The 20,650-nt window shown below is 40.5% G+C and overlaps 1 long non-coding RNA gene across 2 annotated transcripts; it reads right to left on the reverse strand.

The window, feature by feature from the left end:
• Window positions 1-850: 850 nt before the first annotated feature.
• LOC120099112 (uncharacterized) lies at window positions 851-18,132 on the reverse strand. Of its 2 annotated transcripts, none has more exons than XR_005497964.1 (3): window positions 17,897-18,132; window positions 16,457-17,253; window positions 851-1,794 (listed from the first exon to the last, which is right to left on the reverse strand). It is a non-coding gene; the product is annotated as an uncharacterized LOC120099112 (long non-coding RNA). The 2 variants fall into 2 exon arrangements; XR_005497965.1 differs by having other exon boundaries at window positions 852-1,794; window positions 16,457-16,584; window positions 17,922-18,132.
• Window positions 18,133-20,650: the final 2,518 nt, after the last annotated feature.

Here is a 20,650-nt window from a genome sequence, read left to right on the forward strand (position 1 = left end):
CAAGGAGGGAGGAAGCGACATAATTTAGTGGGGTAGAGTACTTGGTGCACAGGTATGAGCAAATGTTTAGATATCCAGCTCCAACATAAAAAAATCATCCTAGAAACCCAGTGCTCAGGGAGAGGTGGGGCATTAGGAGGCAGATATGGGGGGACCACAGGGGCTTGCTGACCATAGCTACTCTAGGGAGAAATCTCACACACACACACACACACACACACACACACACACACACACACATTGAAGTATTGCCACACCTGTGTGAGCAGTTAAAAGAATGATGCCATCACACACCAGTACTGGGAAAGGACCCTGGTCTTCACCATGGGAATGCAAACCATGGCCCAGCTCTTTGGGAATGGCTTGAAACACAAGTGCACTCACCATAAGATTCAGCCAAGACACTTCTCTGCATCTTCCCTAAAGACATGAAGGTCCTGCTCACAGAACCACTTTTGCCTAAATGTCCAAATGATTGCCAGCTAGGGGAAGCAGCCGGCTTGGCAGATGGTCCAGCATGACCATGATGTGTGTCCATTTCAACCAATGTGCAGTTATTTTCCTATTTATCTGAACATGAGTTCAGCTGTCATCCAATGCTGTGTGCCCCAAAAGGAAACTACTGAACCTTCCCGTCCTCCAAGGACTGATCATTCAAGATGGAAATCACACAGATCTAAAAGGATGAGCCGGTTCATAAGGACCAAAAAAAATAGCATTTATACAAGTGATTTGTAATAAAGCTATTTTTAAGTAAGAAGGATCAGACATGAAAAATGTTATAAAAGATGAAATGACACCTTTCTCAAAGAACACATCAAATGCTTTGGCATATTACTTCCCAAAGTAATCCTGGAGTCAGCTCTGTCTAGCGTGAACTCTGGGAGTCCCGTCTGAAGACAATACCCTCTGAGTGGGAGCTTTGTCAAGCGTAGATCAGGAGCAGGCGGTTTCTGGAAGCTGCAGAGGGTGGTGTTAAGTGTGCAAAGGCTCGAGACAGCAGCCAAGGAAGCAGTTGTTCACTGTGGTCTAATTATGAGAAGGAGGAACGGGTGCTCAAGCTGCCATGTAAAATGTATACTTTCTGGAAATAGTTCCTGATGGTTGAAACGGTGGCCTTGCATACCCAAGGCTGACCCAGTAGTCAGAGCAATGTTCGGTAAATTTCGAAAGAGCCTACACAGCTACACTTCTTGATCCATTGGTGTTCCAGACAAATTAGAAGGCTGTGGATCAGCAAGAGGAAACACTGCTAATATTTCCTGCCTGTTAGATGGTTTCCCGGAAATGTAAATGTGGGAATATATTTCTCCACTATTTAAAAAAAAAAGTGAGGTGTGTTGAGCCATTTTCTTTAACTCAGAGTGGATTCATTTATTCCTTAATCAAAGAAAAGGAAAATCTCTACATTTTGAGCAAATGGGAATGCAAGAAATTTCTACAGAACAGGATTTTAAAATAAAAGGGGAAGAAGAAAAAAAAACCTTCAAGAATACTTTATTCCTTTGTAGTAGACAGGGATAATTAACAGAAGCTGTGGTCACGGCAATTTGGAGCCGACATGTTACATGTGAAAACTCAGCACGTTTGGAAACATAGAAAGAGGAAACTTCCATGAGCTGAAACCATGGCGGGCTCTTCTGCGTCTGGGGGATTCACCTCAGTCAGGTCTGTGCAGATGCATGTTAAAGACGTAACAGCCTCTCCTTCCATTTCAGCTATTTTTTCAACAAATGAAACTCCGACCATGAGCGGACTTGACAAAGTGAAATTACAACGCAGCTGTCAGAAGGCCTGTGTGGGAGACACATTCACGGCAGCGTGAGTGCTAGGAATCTGAGCAGTGTTTTTAATGGATTCAGAGACCTTTGGAAAAAAGAAGGTCTCCTTCTGCAGTAATTGAATTTGACACCAATGTTCTTTGGATGCTGGGGCTGTACAGGGTATTTTCCCATCCACATCTAGGCTAAATTGGAGATGGTGACCTCTGATAGACTAGAGCGATCCAGGAAGTAATAGAAACCTCACTTCATAGAAACTGGTGACAGGTTGGGATTAAACGCTGGGCTGGCCGGGAGCAGGCACACTCCTTCTCGGGGGACTGACGGACTTAAGAAGGAGGAAGGGGATTTTTTTTTAAAGCATTCCATAAATGCTTCTTTTCTGGCTGGCTGACTAAATTGAAAATTAGAAATCAAGGCAATCTTGCATTTGAAACGCACGCAGGACCGAGATCTAAACAAGGCGTTCTAGGTTCCAAAGTTCAATGCCATTTTGCAGACTCATTACAACAGCTAAGCAGAAATACCGTGGGCTTCGACAGGTTTCATATCAAAAGGATGGCCTTTGCGGAGTGGCTTCAAGGCAGGCATGCCTAAGTAGTCAGGATAAGTGTCTGCTGGCCTCTAAGCACATCAGAGCTATACCTTTACACAACCAGTTAAAAAAATTCATAGAATACCTAATTAAAGCAAACTCCTCAAGCTACATTATGGTGAAAATGAGATGAAGCTTTACAGATGCAAAGAACACAGGATTTTAAAACAAAATAAAATAAATACTTCAAGAATACCTTATTTCTTCATAGTACACAGGAGTAATTAACAGAAGCTATGGTCGCGACAAGCCTACATATATAATACATGTATATAGAAAAAGATGCATATAGTGAATATGTATATAGTAAATATGTATATAGTAAAAAACATGTATATAGAAAAGTGTATCTACATATATAATACATGTATGTAGTAAAAGATTATAAATTATTGATCCCCAGGCTATAGGATTATGGCTTTTATTTTGTAAAATCTTTTGCTAGTCTGCATGTTTATTACAATGAAAATGCTCTTATTTCTAACGAGAAAACTGAATGACAATGGCTAAAAGATGCAAATAAGTTTATGGTCATTTTACATATTAAAATTTCTGTTGTACTCACTTGCTTATTAATTGCTAATAAGTCAGGCCAAGGCTTATAAGAGATGCTGTGTTTAGATACCCAGGAGTGGTGGCCTAGAGGGTATTACCATCCCTTAGCCTCCACAGGAGATTGGTGTCTGGTCCCTCGAGTTAGTACCAAAACCTACAGTGACCGAGTCCCTACACTGTGCATCCAGATCACATCTGCATACATGCACAGAGCATTTGCCTATAGCGAGTGGCTTCAGGGTGAATAATGATCAAAGAAAACCACTGCCCATGGGCAGTGCAAGTGCAGTCCTGTTTTCTAAACAATGGGTGGCATCTGCAAGTCCAAACCCACAGAGAGGGTTGGTGATATTAAATGTTTGTGTGCCCTGCCCTCCCGGAAATCCTCAGAAGAGAATCTGAAAAATACAGTACAAGTAAAAGACGAAATATCATCTGCTATGGACACAGGGAAATGACAAACGGACACAACTCACTTTAAAAATGCATGCAAAATACTGTTAAATTTTATGGAAATAGTATACTTTTCCTTTCTCGTCCTCTTAGTCTGAAAACTAATCAGGTGAATAAACTTTGACAGAGCCTTGCTATCAGAAAGAAGGACTTGGATCCATGTGAGTTGATTTATGGGAATGCATTATTTAAGGAAGACATCTAAAAATAATGTTGTTAATGTCTCAACCTCCCCAATGCCGTGACCCTTTAATATAGTTCTTCATGTTGTGGTGACCCCTAAATATGAAATGATTTTTGCTGCTACTTCGTAACTGTAATTTTGCTACCGTTATGAGCCATAATGGAAATATCTGTGGTTTCTGATGGTTTTAGGGGACCCCCTGAGAAAGGGTCTTTTCCACCATCAAAGGGGTTGTGACCCACAGGTTGGGAACTCCTGTTATAGACTAAGGAACTATGTATCTGTATAATTCAGAACTACATATCACAGATGTTTATAAGGTGCTTGCCTTGTAATGGACATTCAGCTTCTGATTTTCTAAATACATAGTGGTGCAAACACAAGAGATATCCAGTAGGAATCAGCCTTACAATTTTGATATTTTCCTAGGATAAAAGTGTGTAAGAGGATAGTACTTCATCACTCTGGACAATGGCACTCCACTCCCAGCCTCCACTCCCAGCCAGCCCCAAAATCATAAGAAACAATAGCATTATATGCTACAGTATGTGGCCAGCACCTATGGGATATCATGCTCCATGTTTTCAGATCCCATTATGTCAACAAAATGCTCATCTGTTATGTGCATAAAATATTCATTATTTGTTACAAAAAAATGTTTTGTGTTAAATGACATTACCCAACAGTAGGCCAATATGTAGCTTTTGCGTGTCAAGCATGTTCAGGAGGTAGGTACATATTATTCAAGAAAAAGGATATATTTAAAAGTACATTGTTATGGGGACTGGGAGGCTGGCTTGGAGGATAAAGTGTTTGCTGTACAGCATGAGGATCGGATGACCTCCAGAACTCATACAAGGCAGGCGTGGCAGCCCTCCTGTAATCCCAGTGCTTTGGAGATAGAGACAGTGATCCCTGTGCAGGCTAGCTAGCCAAATAGCTGGTTCCATTAGCTCTGGATTTAGTAAGAGGCTGCCTCAGTAAATAAAGTACAGAAAGACTAAGGAAGATGCCCTGTATCAGTCTCTGGCCACAGGCACATATATGGACTCTGCTTGGCACACATAGACACCCACACAAATACAAACATGCATATAAACACATACACATGCAAGAAAAGTATATTATTATCAATACAGACTATATACATATTAGTGTATATATAGTATATGCATATATATGTATGAATGTGCACCCACACATGTTTATTTATAAAATGGATAGTGACGAGCAAACTGCAATATGCAATATGTGCATGCAGAGAAAGAGATTCTATGGAAGTAGAAAATATGAGAGAATTGACAAAAACATTAATCCTAACCTTAATAAAAAGAAGAGTTATTGGAATATCAGTACAATAACCAAACTTACTTTTTAAATCATGTATATAAATTCTACTTAGCACTCTAATGATGTGATCAATAACTAGATCTGATATCTCAACCATTCTGAATCTGGACATAATGGATGAACCAACTGTGTCCAGATGGTTAAACCTGTGGGACAAGATAGAATCTTCTGAGGGAAGAAAAGCTGGTATGATATACCCAGCAGGTATCCCACCTTTGCTCTGATTTTTTCGCCTAAGTTTTTTTCTTCTTCCACAGACCAGGATAGCAGCCATTTTGCTATGGTGGGAACCAAGTTCTCCAGAAAAGCAAGCTAAGTGGGAAAGGGAATATAATTCTCATGGAAACACCCTAGAGTGCTTACCTAATGGTTCAGCTAACAATGCATGGTCATCCTCTGCAAGGTCACAGAGATGAAGGTCACACAGACTTGCAAAGTCACACAGAGATGACGGTCACACAGACATGCAGGTCACAATACTTGCCCCATGAACAAACATTGACTAACAATGTGTGAAGTGTGAGGTCATACACCATTAAGAGACAAGGGAGTCCATCCTACCCAAAAGTGAGAGACTCCACCAAGCACAGTGGACAGTCACTTTAAAGCAAGCTACCCTTTAGAAAGGATAAGAACTCTCCTGATGGAATCAAAATTATTTGGTATGACTTAAGGTCTGCAAAAACACAGAAGCAAATGATCAAACAAATACCCAGCTTTAGGACTAGGTGTTATTATTTATATTCTCTTGTCATATATTATTTTAATGTTCTCCACGTTTCCAATATTTGGTGGAAATAAAGTATACCACATCGAATAATATTGATAATCTTGCTTGAGAATTTGCAGAAAAAGAGTCAGTTAGTTACCATAAAAAGAGATAATTAAATTTGTCCATCGTAAGAGATCTAGCGGGAAGGGCTTGAGATATAATAAACTGAGCATTGATAAACCATGAGAGAATGTTGAGACATGGGGAAAGAATAGGATTTAAAAAAAAAAACAAGAAAGAACCAAGTGGTGGTGGTGCATGCCTTTAATCTCAGCACTTAGGAGAAAGAGAAAGGTAGATCTCTGAGTTCTAGACCAGCCTGAGCTACACAGTGAGTTCTAGGTCAGCCTGGTCTACACAGAAACCCTGTCTCCAAACAAACTAACAAACAAACAAAAAATGAGAAATATAATACATAGATTTACACACACACACACACACACACACACACACACACACACACACACACACGGTGGGGGGATTAGTTCAGAAGGTACCAAACTACAGACAGGAAGAACAGGACAACTACATATCATAATCAAACTTGTAAAGGCTAAGAAATCTGATGAGACTCTTAAATGTAGCCTAAGAGCAACTGGATATTCTATCCAAAGGAACCATGGCACAGTGGATGGCCAGTGTCTGTTAGGAACAACAGGCCCCATTTAAAGCACAAGGACATTGTAAAGGAGTAATGGAAAAATAAACATCATCCTGAAATTTTAGCTACAGAGGAAATATCCACCCAAATGAAAGTAAAATAAAGGCATTTTCTGATTCTGAAAAAAAATGAGAATTTAGAGTTTTTCCTGAGAAAGGGATATGTTCTTCAGGCTGGAGGAAGAAAAAGACCAGATGGAAACAGAATTACATTGCACAAGGCCTGGAGAAGATTGGGTGGGAAAGTGTGGAAAGGCATTTTATGTTCCCTCCTAATATGTCTTAAATTATATAACTCTGTAGAGTACAGAGGAAAACGCTGAGAAAGTGTGTGATGTAATCATTAAGCAGAGTGTGATGTAATCATTAAGCAGAGTGTGATGTAATCATTAAGCAATGTGATGTAATCATTAAGCAAAATGTGATATAATTAAGCAGAGGGTGACTTAATGACTAAGCAGCAGGGTATGTTCCAAAGAAGAGTAAACACAATGGTTAAACAGAATGTTGCCACCCTTACACTACTGGATTTTAGCGAATGATTAATATAAATTCTTTATCAGACAGTGACCAGCTAAAGATATAAACAAGAAGCTCTCAGGGAAAGGAGTGTAAGGAGCAAACAGAAGAATGAAAGTGATATAATGCAAATTGTTAATAACACATAAGCATAAGAGATATATAGGAAACAAAGATAGATATATAGGAAGATATGTATCAAGATATATAGGAAACAAAGGGGAGAGGAATAGGAAGAGATAGAAAAACAGTAAAATTAAGTCTATCTGTGTCTATCATCATTTTCTATGTTGGCAGATGGAGTCCTGCCAATAAAAGGCTAAGCTTGTTGGGTGGGAAGTAGAAAATAAAATAGCCACCCACACATATGCTCTTTCAATAAAAAATACATTGGTTTGAAGTTTCCTTTAGATAAAGCAGATGCATAGGCTGAAATTTGCTTAATGGAATGAAACAGACCTAGGGGATGACAAACCTAAGCCACAGGCAACACAGGAATGTCACACGTTACAAACAGCAAGATGAAAGGGGTTGCCAGAGATGCTTTGAGAGGGCATTTCCCATTGAGCAAGGGATCAACTGTAAGGAACAAACAACCGTAAATGGGCCTAAATCCTAACAACCACCCTTTCAGATACACAAGGAAACATAAGCAAGAATTAAAGAGAACGTGGGCAAAGGAATGCATGCTAGCAACTGGAGAATCTTTTTAGAGATGTATTTCTATTTATGTCTATACGTTGCTGTGTGTGACTTTGTGTGTGTGTGTGTGTGTGTGTCTGTGTCTGTGTCTGTGTCTGTGTGTCTGTGTGTGTGTGTTTGCATGTTTGCATGTAAGCAAGTGAGTCTATGTGTGTTTTAGCTGGCCTGTGTGCAAGAGTCTGTGTGTGTGTGTATGTGTGTGTGTGTGTGTGTGTGTGTGTGTGTGTGTGTGTGTGTGAGAGAGAGAGAGAGAGAGAGAGAGAGAGAGAGAGAGAGAGAGAGAGAGAGAGAAAGAACACAAGCATGTGTGTGCAATGTCCCAGAAGGCCAGAAGAGGGCATGGAGGTACAGGCAGCTGTGCGAAGCCTATTGTGAGTGCTGGGATCCAGATCAAGGTTCTCAGCAAGAGCAGAGAGCACTCTCAAAACACCGAGCTTCTTCTCAGGTGGAAATGATTAATGCTCTTCCTCAATAGATGATAGAATTAGGAAACACCAATGGCTCCAAAGAGTCATAAAGTAAGATCTAATAATGTTCAAAGACATCATAGATCAAATGATAATAAAAGAGTTGAATTTTGGAAATAATTAACAAAATATTTACACAGTCCAGTTTTTTAAAAGTTAAAAAGTGTGCTTCTAAATAATTCAGGCACAGCAGTATTTTGAGGGAAAGTAGAAAATATTGAAGCTGAAATGTAACTAAAATCCAGTCTGTCAACACGCGTAGGACATAAGAGAAGTGTGTGGCTTTATGTGGCAATATTTTAAAGGAAAAGTTGACAATCACTTTCTAGCACAAAGAAGACAAGAAAAAAAGAATACAAGTCAGGGAGATGGAAAAGAAACTACAGGAGAATTTAACAAATTTACAAACTGGTTCTTTGAGAGATTAATAAAATTGATAAATCCTAGCCAGGAAAAGAAGACCACGGTCTGCAAAGAGGCCAACAGGGAAAATTAAGTCTGAAGTTGCTGGTTGGAAAGATTAATAAAAGGGATAACCTTAGCAAGACTGGGTAGGAATGAAAGAGAAAACTCAGGAACGTAGGTTACTGAGGTCAGTAATAGCAAAGGGAGTTTCCGTCAATATCCTACCCATGCCCAAAAGCTAATAAGAATATTATAAATAATTTTATGTTTATAAAAAGGACAATTCAGATTAATGAGGCAAAAGGGCACTTAGACGCCAAAACACGAGCTAACAAAAAACAAACAAACGTACAAAATCTCTACATGAACTTTAATCATCCCGGTATTTAAGGTTGTCATCAAAATACTATAAAGGAAATTCCAAGGCTAGTTTGTATCAAACTTGATGAATTATTTAAGGAGGCAGAAGGAGAAAAAAACTTTTCTACTAGTATGATGAATCTGTCACAAGAACTTGATGAAAAATAAATAAGTTAGACAAACTACAGGAAAGGGGGAGGAGCCACAGCTCAAATGTCTTCATCAGCCCAGTCACAGAAACACCATCAAGATAGGGAGCTGAGCCAAGTAAATTTCAGGAGATAGAGACAAGGATGCTCTATCTCAGAGACCTGGGCTCATTTTAACATTCAAAACTCAGTGAACCTAGCCCATACGACTGGAGCAAAATACCCACAATATTTGGAATAAAAGGCAAAGTGAGAGAGCTTAGAATATACCTAACCCCAACAAGGTATTAAGTAATAATAATGCTGTGTTAGGAAATGGCTCAGTTAGTGATGTGTTTCCCTCGCCAGCACAAGGACCAGATTGTGAGCCTTAGAACAGTTGTTCAGAGAAAACAGAAAGTCCTACTGGGCATGGTGTCATGGACTTGGACTGGTAATCCCAGTGTTGGCGTAGTAGAGACAGTCAGATCCCTGAGACACATAACAAAATCTTCAGCATGATCATAGGAGATACAAATAGATAAATCTGAGGTGAGAATCTTCTATGATGTGATCGATATATGAATATCAATTGACTTTTTTGATGAGGACATCTCAACAACTCAGTGGGATAAAGAAGACATTGTTATACTGAAAACATTACTTATATATTTATATTATTTATGTATTGTACATATATCATGATAAGTTATAGAAATGATAAAGTATGCTTCATTATATATTAAATTATACTAATATGGTATAACAAATAGCATATTTATTATCATTAATTTGATGGAACAGATGTAGATACAGATTTCCATAAAGGTAATCAAATGCTGTAATGGGTACTTTTGGGAACCTGGGTAGTGAGAGTGAGTTAAGCAGTATTTTTTACTTTCTCACTTTATGTCTCATGCTTTGATATTGTTTAAAATAGATTAAATTTATAGTTATAAATTTAACTATCTATTATAAAATTATTTTAAAATTTAAAAATGTTTTTAAAAGTAATTTCTACTTGTTAATATTTTAAGATATTAATAAATTTTAAAGATATGGTTAAGATTGTGAAATTTATAATTACGTAAAATAAAAATTATAAATATAAATACTATACATTTATAATTAAAATTATAAAAAGATTCCGTGCTAATTATTATTCTATGACATTGCAGACAATCAGCTGGGGCAAACACCAGACGTCCCTGGAGTCAGGACACAGCACGGAGCAGGACGCCGCAAATGCAGGGTCCTGGGCTGCCTGTGTGCAACGAGGGCCGATTGCACTGGAGCTGGGAAATAGTTTAAATGAGAGAAAGCAGGGGAAGAGAAAGGGCAGAGCTTCTGCTGGGATCAGAAGTGAGGCTCCGGAGACCTTCGCTTTCCCTGACCCACCTTCCCCATGGCCCAGACAGAGGAGCTGAGTGTGGCTCACGGTGTGGTCCCCATTGAGTGTGACTCATGGGCTGGGGGGCCAGGCAGAAAGGTCCAGACGTTAACTTTCACAGTTTGGGTTTCTGTATGATCCATCTGGTTTGGTACCCAGAAATTTTAAGTTGACACTTCTTGAATTAAAAAAAAAAAGTGTGTTTGTCTAATTACAATATGCCTGTTCCTCGTTTCTAAAGAAAAAGAAAGCTAAGTATAAAAAAGAACTAACCGAATCTGAAAGAGAATAAACTACTCTTGCGTTACTTCAGTCTAGAATTCCGAACTCAGAATTCCCAACTCAGTATATAAGTGAGACGCATGGATATTTTTCCTTTCTATTCAAAAAATGTTTCTTCCCTTCTTTAAAGATCTACTTTCATTTTTTCTTTTATTAAAAGTAATTTTTTTAGTTCTGCACAAGTGTATATTGTGTGCTACAGATGTCCTGACCATTCTCCCCACCTACCCACCCCTTGCACCTCTGCACTCTCTTACACGAAATTACCTTCACAGTCAGTGTTACCTCTCTCTGCATGTCATTAAAACATGAGTTTATATATCTGTATGAGATCTAGGACCACAAACAGAAGGATTTGTACATTTGTCTTCCTGAAACTGCTTTATTTCACTTAATATAATAGTCTTTAATTCTAGCCATTTGCCTATAAATGACACACATTATTATTTCTGAGAACTATTTTTAGTTTTAATTATGTAGAAGGTGAGAGAATGTGCATATGAGTGCAGGTGCCTGTGGAGACTGGAGGCGTCAGATCCTTGGAGTGGAAGTTACAGGCAGTTCTAGCCACCCAAAGTGGGTACTGAGAAACAAACCTGGGGCCTTTACAAGAATGGTGCAGTCTCTTAACTGCTGGGTTCTTTCTTCAGCCTCGATTTCGTTCTTCTTTATGGCTCAAGATAATTATTATGTTGTGTGCATGGATCACTCATGAAAATCCACATTTAGTTGCTTTTCTATTTCTTTGAGAAGACACCATGACCAAGGCAACTTATAAAAGAAAGCATTTAATTGGACGTAGAGTTCCACAGGGTCAGCATCTACAATAGCAGGGCTACTAAGGTATGGTGGTCTGAGAGGGTAAGAACTCACATCTTGACCCACAAGTGGGCAGCTAATGATTCAAGAACAAACTGGGAGTGGCTTCGGTTTCAAACTTCGAAGCCCACCCCCAGTGACACACCTCCTCCAACAAGGCCACACCTCCTAAACCTTCCCAGAAAAGTCTACCAACTGGGGACCAAGTATTCAAAGGGAAGCCTATGGGAGCCTTTCTCATTCAAACCATCACAGGACATGTAGGAAGGAAGGAAGGAAGGAAGGAAGGAAGGAAGGAAGGAAGGAAGGAAGGAAGGAAGGAAGGAAAGAAGGAAGGGAGGGAGGGAGGGAAGAAGGGTGGGAGAAGCCAAGCAAGCAACAAAGAAAGAAGAGGGAGAGGAAGGAGAGGGGGTAGGGGACAGGAAGAGAGAGAAAGGAAACTTCCAAATGATCTATTATACTCTATTACCTCTATAACTACTGGGTATTTACCAAAGGATTCCAAATCAGTTCATTACAGAAGTACTAACACCACAGTGCTTTTGCAGCACTGTTCACGGAGCTAAGTGACAGAACTAACCTATGTGCCCACCAGCACAGGGATGAAGAAAGGGACCATGGTAGTCGCACAGCACTGTCCTCTAAGCTTCACAAGAGTCATCTGCACAAGAATGTATGTGTCTTTGCAAAAGCACATTAGGACTGGGCTCACTGGCTGCTGACAGCTCCCCCTAGAGGAGTTGCAGAACCCTTACCTGATATTCTAGCCACTCCTGTTTGAAGTAGTTTGGAGGTCTTGGTGAGTATGACTGGAGTAGATAGGCCGGTGAGAGCGAAGGAGTCCCCAGCTGCACAGCCTCTAAGAAGCCATCATCATCCTTACTGGATGAAAACCTGTGTCGCTGCTTGCGAGTCACCCATGCTCCTGCTCATAAACCCCTCACACTCTATAAGTCAATAGACTCCTTGGATGGAATTAAACTGGTTTGTCCTTAGGCCTGTAAAAAGAGGGTGTAGACTTTGCCTAGTCCACCCCCCCCAAGCTAGCCAATAAAATTCTTAGAATAGAAGATACATATTTCTTAATGGTTTCCTCAAAGACTCATGCTACCATATCTCCCGATCAAGAACTTTCCCACCCTGAATAAAACCAATTGAAACTGCTCACACTTCCCTATTCCTCAGTGAACAGTCTCAGGCAGCCTTCTGTGTCACCATGCATAGCCCCTGTCTCCTGTCTTCCCTGAATTCTCTGCCCTTGGCATTTCTGACACTCCTCCTGGGGCCACTGTTAACAATGCTCATGTACTCACCCCAGTGCTTGGCTGTCTCTCAGCTACTCCTGCATTCCAGACTTGTGACCGCCTCTCTCTGTATCTCAGATGTTGCTCCCTTATACCTTCCTTGTGAGTCTATGACTCCTACACAATCTATGCCTTGCTAAGTGTAGATGCAGGCCTGGTCTCTAACTCCCTGGAGCACAACTAGAGTCAAGATAGTGTGTGACTAGCATTTCCAAAACCTGGGTATCCGTGGGGAAGACAGCGTAGCTACACAAACGCTTTAACTATTTCTTGAACGTTTTTGCTTCTAAGGTTCACTAGCTATCGTCCCTTTGGGAGTTCTCATGGCCTTGACCCTCTTTAACCCCTGAAGATGTTATAGGTTGGTTTAACTCTCTTCCTAAGTACTTGGGAACAGATGTGTTTTAGATTTCAAAGATTGTTTGCATGTTTGAGAATATCTGCTATAAAATATGATATATCAAGGTATGGAATCCAACTTAAATGCAAATTTCATTTATGTTTTATAGACACACATTTCTCAGCCTGAAGATAATTTATACACTGTCTTGAGCACACCTGGGTTTGGGCTGTGACCCACTCTGTGAGGTCAGGCATGGAATTTTCCATTTGTGGCTTCCTGTCAGAGATCAAAACATGTCAAATCGTGGATCAGCTCAGAATCTGAAGTTTTGCATTAAGAATATTCTCTATCCCAGGAGACAATTTACCTCTGACAGACAGAAGGCTCCTTAGCCCAGACCCAAGTGTCTTTTCTTGTGTTCAACAAAAAGGAAATGTTCTCACAAAAATATTTAGAGATCAAGGTTTTTTCCCCCAAACTTTATATTACAAGCACATAATATTAATGATAGGAGTCATTCCAATAAGTTTGCACCCAAGAATTCTGGGTGCTTATCTCACTGCACGAGGGTGAGCTCAGGACACTAGGGTGAGCTCAGCACACTAGGGTGACTGCCGATAGAATGTGAGGAGAGTCTGTTGGGGAACAAACTCCAGCTGCTACTTCCAAAGGTAGACTCTTTCTAAGATTCTCCAAACAGTAACCATTTTGATTGCCAATGACTTTAAAGTTCAAATTTGGTCCTAGCCACGGAAAATATCCCTGATGATTTCATGGTCATTATTTGTTCTATTAAAAAAAAAGACAGAAATAAGAGATTATTTTGTTTGAATTCTCTGTGATGGCGTCCAGCTATTTGTTTATGATTTGCATCATTCGTGCTATCTCTGCCTCTTTGTTGTCCTTTCCACGTATGTGCATAGTTCCCACAACCACCGCCTATTCAGTTACTTCAGCCTCCTGTTATACACAGGCCATCTGACCATAAAACAATAGGAAAGTCAGAGATGTCAGCAAGAGGGAGAATGGTACAGAATTGTTCTACTCATCTTCCATGGGGCTGGTGTAGGGGCTACTCCTCTTTGCTCTGCTGAATTGTTAAAGGGCTTACCATTGATCAGATTCTGCCAACTACATTTAAACTCTGTGATGGCTACTATTGGTTGTCAACTTGATTCTCTCTGGAGTGAACTACAATCCAGAAATGGAGAGCTTGCCTGTGAGAGACTTTCTTGTTTGGTTTAAAGTGAGTGAATCCACTTCTAGTCTGGAGTTGTGAGGTGGGAAGACGCCTGCCTTTGATCTGGATCTGGAGGGAGGAAGATGTATGCCTTTAATTTGGATACTGAGGTGGGAAGACACACGCTTTACCTAGGCCACACCTGCAGCTGGAAACCTATTATGTATGTGAAAAGAAGAAAGCTTTTGCTCTTTGCCTGCTTGCCCTCACCTTACTAGCAAGCCCATTCCTTCACTGGCATACCGGTCTACTTCTTCAGGATTCCAGCACATTCTGAAGACCACATGAGACAGCCAGCCTTGTGAACTGCACAACTAGTGGATTCTTAGACTTCCTATTCACAGATAACCATGGTTGGATTAGCTGTACTGCAGCCACTAAGTCATTGCAATAAATCCACTTTATGTATGTGTATGTGTATGTGTATGTGTATGTGTATGTGTATGTGTATGTGTATGTGTATGTGTATGTGTATGTGTATGTGTATGTGTATGTGTATGTGTATGTGTATGTGTATGTGTAAGGGTATGTGTATGTGTATGTGTATGTGTAAGGCTATGTGTATGTGTATGTGTAAGGCTATGTGTATGTGTATGTGTATGTGTAAGGGTATGGGTATGTGTATGTGTATGTGTATGTGTATGTGTATGGGTATGTGTAAGGGTATGTGTATGTGTATGTGTAAGGGTATGTGTATGTGTATGTGTATGTGTATGTGTATGTGTATGTGTATGTGTATGTGTATGTGTAAGGGTATGGGTATGTGTATGGGTATGTGTATGTGTATGGGTATGGGTATGGGTATGGGTATGGGTATGGGTTGGGTATGGGTATACGATGTATATGATGTATGTGTGTATGAGTAAGTGTATATATGTGTATATGTACACAATCCCAAAATCTAGCAGCTGCTCAGTCCAGGAGGCTGGATATTTCAGGTGGCCTTCAGAAGACTGGAATCCTGGAAAAGCAGATTCCAAAGGGAGTGAAAGAATGGACTTGCTACTGAAGTGAGAACAAGCAGACAGAACAAGAGCTTCCTTCTTCCTTCTTCCTTCTTCCTTCTTCCTTCTTTCTTCTTTCTTCTTCCTTCTTCCTTCTTCCATGTCTTTATATAGGCTTCCAGCAAAAGAGGTGGCTCAGACTGGGTTTCCAAGCTCCAGTGATCAGGGTTAAAGTTCTACACATCTGAAGTATCTTCCTACCTCAAAGATCTGTATTAGAATGGATCTTCCAACTTCAAATTAAGCAAAAGTCCTTTGCCAGTGTGTCTTCCATTTCATGGTTTAAGTTAATCCGAGATGCTGACAAGCTGACAATTGAGTATGGGCATCCCAGATATACAGCAGGCCAGGCACATTTCTGATTTTATATTTGTAAAGTAAGTTGTCGATGTCTGAAGTGTTCATGAAAAGCAAGGGCATACACAAGCTTCTAAGACAGAAACTATCAGCTTCACTGATTTAAAACTTTTTATTCATCAATTAAGTATAAAAATCAAGAAAAGAGTATGTGATGGTGTTAGTAAGGGGTTTTATTCCTTGAAGCAACACCATGACCATGGCAACTCTTACAAAGGAAAATATTTCACTGGGGTTGATTTATAGGTTCAGAGGTTTAGTCCTCTATCATCATGGCAGGAAGCATGGTGGTGTGCAGGCAAACATGATGCTGGAGAAGGACCTGAGAGTTTTATTTCTAGATCCACAGGCAGCAAGAAGAGTGTGACTCATTGGGCCTGGCTTGAGCATCTAAAAGCTCAAAGCCCAGTGACACTCCTCCAACAAAGCCAATAGTGGCCAACAAGGCATTTCCCAATAGCGCCACTCCCTATATGCTTATGGGAACCGTTTCTCTTCAACCCACCACAGATTGACAAAGCAGGTTAGAAAGATCATCAGTGGTAGCTTTGTAGAGCTTTGAAACCTGGAGTATTAAATGGCTGAGCCAGCGCTGAGTAGAGTCAAACAGTATCCACTAAGATTTCTCAATGCTGCCCCTTTCTATATAGAAATAGCAGCAATCTGTGATCAAATGAACACATGCTATGTCATTAGAACAAAGTCATTGGAGTGCTCTCTGCTTGGTACTTCAAAAAGAGCATGTCCCAGTTTCACCAATGCACATTAGAACCCTCCTCCACTTACAGGGATCAAGGCTCTATGAGAAGAGTGTGCCTCCCGCTCCATGGAGACTCCTCTCTGCTCTCATTAGCACTCAGGATTCTCACCAAGGGGACCTTCTGCTCTTCATCCATGCCTGTGTGGTTCTCCACCTAATATCAGGACAAAAAGAGGGGCACAGCAGGAAAGGGGAGGTTGGTGTCCTGTGAAAAGAACTCCTCCAGAAACTTTTAGCTAGGCAAAGGAGCTGACATCCCTATAGGTAAGAAATAGTCTAAGCAACTCTGGATTTCTTGGAGTTTTGAGTTTGGCACCTGCTAATTTCATGCAAGCTGGCTGGTGACTCCAAATTCGAATAATCATCACCAAATTAATGAACCCTAGAGAAATATCTCATTGTGTGCATATATTTTGGAACAAGGTTGGCATAACTTTCAAGGTTCTATTTTGAGGTCTAAATGAAAAAGCATTTTCTTTCTTATGGTTCTTAAGGCCTACAAAGCTGTAATGATTCACATACTATTAGAGAATTTAAAAGCCTCTGAGTATAGATTCCCATCTGTGCAATAGGAGAAACAAACACCGTTTTCATTTCTTTTAATAACAATATAGTTATTTTCATTTTAGAGAATAATTATCATTTTCCTTCTAAATATAATTGAACAACTTAAACATATAATCAAAGCTGCATATGAAGGACCGTATTTTAGGATACATTAATCAACTCTGACTCATCTACCACGACGGAGCATAGCACATAAAGCATAGCAGAGTCCCAGCCTTCATGTAGGGAGACAGGTCTCCTCTTTGACATCCAGAAGCTATAGGATATTTGGTATCCGTGAAGGAAAAGAGATTCATATCAATCTGTGGGAACTGCAGTTAAAATTCAATGGAGATAAATCCCTTGGGTTTGGAATCTTTGCCCCAGAATAGAGCCAGTGTTATCAAGGTCTTATTCAATGTCTAGAGACTATGTATTATTAGAGAAAATCCAAAATCCCTGGGTGCTCTGGGGGGTCTGGTTGTTTGATACTGTTGTTCTTCTTAGTAGACAGGGATGGACCTATGGCTCAGCCGCATATGTAGGAAAGGATGGCCTTGTCAGGCATCAATGGGAGGAGAGGCCCTCGGTCCTGTCAAGGCTTGATGCCCTAGTGTAGGAGAATGTCTGGGCAGGGAGGAAGAAGGGGTTGGGTGGGTGGGGGAGCACCCTCATAGAAGCAGGGAGAGATAGTGGGTTTCTGGAAGGGAAATCGGGAAAGGGGGTAATATTTGAAATGTAAATTAAAAAATCCAATAAAAGAAAAATATTTAAGATGGTTAAAAAGAAAAAAAATCCAAAATCCCAAGTCCCTTTGTAACTAAGTTTTTTTCAAATTTTACTTTTAATGATGGTTCTTCAATGCTTTAACCTCCCTTTTAGCCCACCATCCACCAGAGGTAGTGGAGAAGAAAGGATACAGGGGCTGGAAGGTAGGAAGTGGACCTGTTTAGAAAGTTTCTTTGGAGCAACTCCCATCTGCATGGTCTGGAAATCAGCCGTTTAGTTCACAGGTTAGCAGGCAGCAGCAGCTTGGCACAAGTCAGCAGGAGGGACCAGGAGGAATCCCAGGAGACATTCTCAGTTATGTCTCTCTCAGTGAAGTGAAGATCAGTGATGATGAGAGACCCACAAACGTTGCACAGCTAACTCTAACAGCAAGCCTAGCTTAGCATCTGTCACTGTCCATTGAGTCCTATTTATATCCTCCAAACATCACGTGTCCTCCACGGGTCTTACCTCAGCACATGCGTCTGCCTCAGCTGACATCACTCTGCTTTTTACTCTATGGAGTCCCGACTCATGCAGCTCAACTAAGCAGTGAAAGGCCGACCAAGACATGCATGTTGTTAGCAAAGACTCCTTCATCATGTGTCCTTTCACATACTTGCCTTAACAGAACATCTTTCACCTGTGTCTGCTTCAGATAAATGTTCCTTCACGTGTTTGCCCCAAGCAAAACACCATCTAACCAACTTTCCAAACCTTGACAGAACATTTTTCTGGACTTAATAGCTTCTAGAACTACATGATCCTAGGCAATCTCACTACAGCTTACATATGACAATAAATACTAATTACTTTACCTGCGAGGGCACCCAACAATATTAAAACCTGACTTACTAGAACCAAGAGTTTACATTAGAGATAATTTATGAACTCAAAGATGCTATAGGAAAGGCAGCATGGTGGCTTATCCCTGCAACCCTAGCACTAAGAAGGCTAAGCCATGGGTTCTAGGCCAGCCTGACTGATGTAAGAATATCTTACCTTAAGGAAGAGATGGGGAGGAAGAGAGGTAAAGAGAGGTGAAGAGGGGAGAGAAAAGAAGAGAGGAGAGGAGAGCAGAGGAGGGAAAGGGAGGGAGGGAAGGGGAAAGGAGGGATGGGGTATGTAAAAGAAACCATTAAAAATGTTTAGAACTCTGAAATGAATGGGATGATAGCTCTTGCCCTTTCTAAGTTTATTCTAAAGGATGGCATAACAGGCTAGCCTGGTTCTCTAGGACTTTGTAGCTCCAATTACAAGCCTCCGAGCAAAGACAGCAATCTGTACAACAGTAGCTACCGTGCAGGTGACTTCTACCCTGCTGTAGTGGAAACGAACGTTACCCTGTGGCTAAACGAATCCTTTGCACCCAGTGAAGATTTAGTCTCCGAGGTGAAAGGGACTAAGTTAGCCCAGGTTCTCTAGAGGAACAGATATGTGACAACATGGGATTGTTACAAGACAAGAATATTAAAGGAGATTCACTAGCTTAGCTTAGACTATAGGGTCTAATCGTGGCTGCTTTCATACCGGGAAAACTGAAAACCCGGTAATTAATTACCCAGTCCATAAGGCTGTGGAGCTCAGAAATCTTACTTTGGCATTGAAGGCCACTGAAGGAATGACTAAAGGAAGTATTTCACTGGAAAGAAATCTGACAAAATCAAGAAACCAAGAAAATCAAATATAAAAATATATCAAGAAAGAATTTAATCTGTTATACAGATAGCAGGAACTTAAAGGTTGGGAAATTTTTTAAAAGGGAGGAATTTCTTCTTATAGGGGATTAAAAAATAATAAGTGTGGATTTCGATTTGTTTTTCAAATTTGTAGTTACTTATGGTTTTATTTTTAATTTAAGGTTACTGAAACATTAGAAGGATAATTTATAACTTCTGGCCCATACAAGGGGAGAAAGACAAAAAAGAAAGCCCTGTTGATCTTAATGAGAGAGAGAAAGGGAAGAGCGAGAGACTGGGGAATCTAAACAGTAGACTGGACAGGCGACATGAAGGTTTAGAAATGATATAAAGGCACCAATTATCCTAAAATGATAAAAAATAAATTAAACTCATCTAATAAAATAGTGATCACTGGATGGGTTTTAATTTAGCTACGTGGTTGTTTTAAGAGATATTAAAATAAAACACCAGTGGGAGACTTAACATTAGAAAAAATATACCGCAGGCAAATATGCAAAGCAATAAAGAGCCAATATAGTAAATTATTACCAGACAAAATAGAATTTAAGGCAAAATATTAGAAATAAAGACCTACAGTGCATGAGGGCAAAGGAAAGTTATCCAGTGATGAAATATGAAAATCATGAAATTGCACACACCTGCACATGCGGCTTCAGAACACGTGTGCAAAGGCAAGCACATGCAGCTTCAGAACACATGTGCAAGGCATGCACATGCAGCTTCAGAACACATGTGCAAGGCATGCACATGAAGCTTCAGTACACATATGCATGGCATGAACATGCAGCTTCAGAACACATGTGCATGGCATGCACATGCAGCTTCAGAACACGTGTGCAAGGCATGCACATGCAGCTTCAGAACACGTGTGCATGACATGTACATGCAGCTTCAGAACACGTGTGCATGGCATGCACATGCAGCTTCAGAACACATGTGCATGGCATGAACGTGCAGCTTCAGAACACGTGTGCAAGGCATGCACATGAAGCTTCAGAACACGTGTGCAAGGCATGCACATGCAGCTTCAGAACACGTGTGCAAGGCATGCACATGCAGCTTCAGAACACGTGTGCATGGCATGCACATGCAGCTTCAGAACACGTGTGCATGGCATGCACGTGCAGCTTCAGAACACGTGTGCATGGCATGCACATGCAGCTTCAGAACACGTGTGCAAGGCATGCACATGCAGCTTCAGAA

The sequence above is a fragment of the Rattus norvegicus genome, chromosome 1 (genome assembly GCF_036323735.1).
Source record: "Rattus norvegicus strain BN/NHsdMcwi chromosome 1, GRCr8, whole genome shotgun sequence".
Taxonomy (NCBI): Eukaryota; Metazoa; Chordata; class Mammalia; order Rodentia; family Muridae; genus Rattus; species Rattus norvegicus.